Source organism: Parasteatoda tepidariorum, chromosome 4 (assembly GCF_982258835.1).
Source record: "Parasteatoda tepidariorum strain Cologne lab strain chromosome 4, Ptep-v5.0, whole genome shotgun sequence".
In the NCBI taxonomy this organism is placed as follows: Eukaryota; Metazoa; Arthropoda; class Arachnida; order Araneae; family Theridiidae; genus Parasteatoda; species Parasteatoda tepidariorum.
The window spans coordinates 68,006,677-68,011,641 of NC_141758.1; the positions used below are offsets into that span (position 1 = coordinate 68,006,677).

A 4,965-nucleotide genomic window follows, 5' to 3' on the forward strand; every position below is an offset into this window, starting at 1 on the left:
TTAAAACCCATCTTCTTATTCCTTTATTCAGATAATCATTCCAATTAAAAATATCTCAAAATTTGTTCTTTATTAGCATTTTAACTTCTGCGTCAATTGTGATGTCAATAATTAAGCTCTTCTCCGCAACACACAAATTTTTAAAGAAGTTCTTTCTTCACAAACTGCTCAAGAAGAGAGTTTAAATAGCAAAAGAAAGACTGTTACGTAAGACAAGTTATTTAAGTTTGATTATAAGTAATTGACAGCTTAGAGATTACGACATCTTAATGAAAACAACTAAAAGGATAAACTGGATTAAGGTGGAGTAGCTGAAACTTGCTAATTAAAAATATTTGATCTGTCTTAATTACGTCAGATAAAAAAAAGTATTAAAATTAGTTTTCGGTAATAAACTTATTTCAAGCTTGATTGCAACCAATTTAAAATTTAATTAGCTGCAGTGGTGTCCGCTATAATAGAGTCAAAGATCACGATTTTTCTAAATATATTAAAAATACATTAATTAGTTTCTTTTAAGAAACGTACTAAAGATGTTTTGTTAATCGTACAAATGCTGTTACTGCTAAAAAATTCTATTTTTTTCCCTTGTAAAGTTATAGCTTAGTAACTATGACGTAGTTAAATTGATTAAAAAGAAAAACGGGAAAAATATAAACTTAATATATTTTGACAAAACAAAATGGACAAACAACAACAAAACAAAATGAAATGAGAAAAGAAGGACAATGTGCTTGAAAACAAAACTTATTTAAAGTGTACTACAAAATATAATGTATACAAATATAATTGCACGTAAATACATATAATAAAAGAATATTCAGTAGTCTGTACGTAGAGCACAATTATACATAGCAGAGAATATGTAGAAATACATAGCAAAGCTTAATAAAAAATATTCGCAAGTATATTGCAAAAATAATATAACCATGTTTAGAAGTCTGGTAGGAAAGATATATAGGCATAAAAGAAAAGCCCGAATGAATAAAGAACATTTATAATGGCGACAGAAATCTAAGAGTGATAGTAGCGCCACCATTAATATTTATGGTGGTAGACTAGAGGAGTGCACAGAAGTTTGAGTATAATTTATTCGCCAATAACATGAGAGTATTGAAAGTGAATGTAAAGTGTTATAACAGGTGGGGATTCGAGCGAGTGGACAGAAATAACGTAGCGACTTGAGAGCCATCATTCAAATTAAGTTATACAGGAAGAGTTCACAGCAGATTATTTATAATGGATTAACCGATTCCAATGAGAGCATTAAAAAAATGTTAAATCAAGCAGGAACAAAAAAAAAGAGAAAAAAAAAGAGCAACGCGAAGTATTAGAAGGACGCTATAACGTGGGAATAACGATTCATGAAAAATTTTGAAGATTAGAAAAAGTTAGCGATGAAGCTTTTTCAAAATTTACTATGCTGATTTTTTCAAAATATTAAAAGGCATCTTAAAAATATTATAAATTTTCATAAATATAGTTATTATTATATGGCTTCTTAAGCATGTTTTCTTTCATGATTAAGCGATTGAAAAATACGATGTTTTCCGAAAATAAATCAATTAGATAAATGGTTGCGAATGTGGTCACATATTTAACATAAATATATTTTAAGTTAGACTAAAAAATATTTAGGTCATCAGATCATCCTTAAAGTATAGCTTTTACGTAAAAATGTAATTTCAAATAAAAAAATAATAAACATGAAATTAATTTTAGTTTTCAAGCTCAAATTGTATATGTATATATATATATATATATATATATATATATATATATATATATATATATATATATATATATATATCGGGTCATTAAGTCTGAAGCGTCCGATTTGAGTGTCCGAAAGTTTACTTTATTATATCTCGGGCAAGAAATAATATAATAAATCAAAATATGCACTTGAATTATCAATACAACATTGCCATTTTAACGATAGTTTATTAATGCCGATAGCGAAAAAATCTGGAGAGCAGCTGGTGATGAAATCCCGAAATGTATTTTTCACCGCATGTTGGGAATTAAATACTTTTCCTTGCAAAAAATTGCCCAAAGCTCGAAAAAAAATGGTAATCAGTTGGCACGAGATCTGGCGAGTACGGTGGGTGACAAAATGCTTCCAGGACCAGTTCTTGTAGTTTAACTAACGTCGATCTTGCAATGTGCTGTCGAGCGTTGTCCTACAGGAGGATTGGTCTGTCCCTGTTGACCAATCTCGGCTGCTTAATTTGCAGCTGCCACATCATTTCTTCTAACTGTTCACAGTAGGGGTCCCCGTTATCGATTGCCCAGGTGTCATGAAACTATGGTGTATAACACCCGCGCTGGACCACCAAACAGACACCATTAGTTTTTTTGGTGTATACTCGACATTTGGATATGTTTTGGCACTTCATCTTTATCCAACCATTGTGCCGAACGCTTGTGATTATAATCGCTTTGCATCGCACGTGACCATCCGGTGCAAAAATGGATCGCCTTTTAGTCTTGATACCAAAGAACAGCAAGCCCCGAAGCGGTTCCGTTGATGACGCTCGCTCAACTCAGGTGGAACCCACTTATCCAGCTTTTTTACTTTTCCGATTGATTTCCCATGACTTAATATTGTTGGGATGGTAACTTCAAACCTTGATGCTAGTTCACGCGTCGTTTCAGATGGATTTGCTTCCACTAAAGCTTTCAGTTGGTTGTCATCCACCTTGCTCTCAGGAAGCCCACGTGGTTCATTTTCAAGATTAAAATCTGCAGATCGGAATTTTATGAACCACCGACGTAAGTTCATTAGATACATCCTTTCCAAACACTTCGTTAACATTTCAACATAACAGTTGTTCTGTTTCCATTTTTTTCTTTCTCGGCTACTGCGGTTTTCCTAGATTTGCTTCTCACCTTCATGTTTTAAATTTTTCAATGGCAACTTCAAATTTTATATTTCAAATCATTATCGTTTTTTCACATTCACCTTTGGGAAGTCTTGAAAATGAGCACCTATTTCTGAGCTCTTTAAGCATGCTTATTAATTATTTCGAATTTATTTGATTTTGAAGCGAATGATGTTCTTGATCAAGTAATTTTTTTGCTTCTCTTCAGTTTCTTGGAATTATTTACTTGATGCTAAGTACAGTTTATCTCAATTCTGATGGGAGGAACTACGAAAAATGTGTTCTCTAACGTAAAGGTCTCATGGAAGAGCAACAAACAATAACTAATAAAAAAAATAACTGAAATTATTTTATCTTTATTAATTGCGTCAGTGTACGTCTCACAGTTCTGTTCATGATTTTTTAGTACAGTTCAATACTTATTAATTGAATTCTTTTCTTTTTATTTACCCTGTTAAATATCGGGAAGTTCAAAGAAAAAAAAACTTTGCTGTTGAGACTCCCAGTGACCAAATATTTTTCAATTGAAGTAGATTTTTTTAGTATATGTGTGATGAATTAAACACTAATTAATAAATTGAAATTCTAAATAAAAAGAAATACTATAAAAGAAAAAATATGCAAGACACACCATTATACAAGAATAAAATTTTAAATACCAACAAGAGAATTAAGTTATGATTCACCATTTACTATCGCCATTAGTTTGTCTTTAAACCGATGTCTTACAGCAATTGTCAAGATAAAATCTTTTTTTAAAATTCATTTTCATTAAACAGGAGTGATTAAGCTTGTTCGTAAAGGAGTAGATTGCAAATATTTATTTAACTGCCACTCATCGCCTCTGATTACCTTAACTAAACAGGTTTGTTTCTCTAAGTACTCAAAGCATTCTTAGCATAATTAACGATTTAGCAGTGCTTGCTTTACTTTCGAAAATTTGTATGATTGCAAATTTTTTTCCTACTTTATTTATTCCTATATTTTCCTAGCACTTCAGCTGATTGGTAAGATGTGATCGTTAGAAATTAGTGATAAGTATTCTGCATCTAGGTTTTGCTGTGTAATTTTATTTTATAGCGCTCAGGTAAAAATGGGAGAATATGAAAGAGGCTTGAAGAAAATGGGAAACTGGGAAAATGGGAAATGGGAAGAAATGGGGTGAGAGGGATCTGCTGTTGAAATACATATATATATATATATATATATATATATATATATATATATATATATATATATATATATATATATATATATAAGATAAAAAATTGAGAAAATATGGAAAAAAATAAAAAATAATGACAAGAGAAGAAAATTATTAACAATAATTTTTTAAAAAACGTAATTTTTAATACCTTAAAAAAAAAATTAAAAAAAAAAAAAAATTAATTCAAATTTGGAAAACAAAACTAAGAAAAGATATAACCTCTTCATCAGCTCACACGATTATATCCGCAAAAGGAGTGCTTTCTAATATTGTATTAATATAGCCAAAGCAAAATATATCAATACAACAGTGTGAGGAGCACTCAAAAAAGTTTAAACGAAATTGGAACACATTAAGTAAAAAATATGTTCGGAAAAACAAGCAAAAATATCAAGTAAAAAACTGAAAATAAAATGTAAAAATATTAGAGAACAGTACACGAAAGGAAATCTACATAGTGAGGAGCGAATTAAATGAACTTACGCGTACCGGAATCTTTCAAGAATGATTTATAATATTTTCGTAAAAAGATTGCCAGATTACAATATATGAAAACAGAAGCATAAATAAAGTGATATCTTATGGCATGTTCTTACTGCAAAACTGAAGCGCGTCTAATTTGTTAGCTACCTTGGGTGGGCCCGAAAATGGATGCGCGCAAGGTAATAATATAATACAGGATAATTTAAAGTTTGTAATTAAAAGTTTGATAATTAAAAAAAAAAAAAAAAAAGGATTTGCTCGTTTTGAATTGATTTTAGCAGGAGCCAAATTATTATTGTTGCTGAAATCCAAAATATTAGGCTCAAAGAGCAATGCCCTAAACACACGAAATTAGAAGACGAACAAAAACGAAAACAAAAAGAAAACGAA

General features: G+C 30.3%; 1 pseudogene; it reads right to left on the reverse strand.

The window, feature by feature from the left end:
* Positions 1-1,861: 1,861 nt before the first annotated feature.
* Positions 1,862-2,794, reverse strand: LOC139425826 (histone-lysine N-methyltransferase SETMAR pseudogene; annotated as a pseudogene).
* Positions 2,795-4,965: the final 2,171 nt, after the last annotated feature.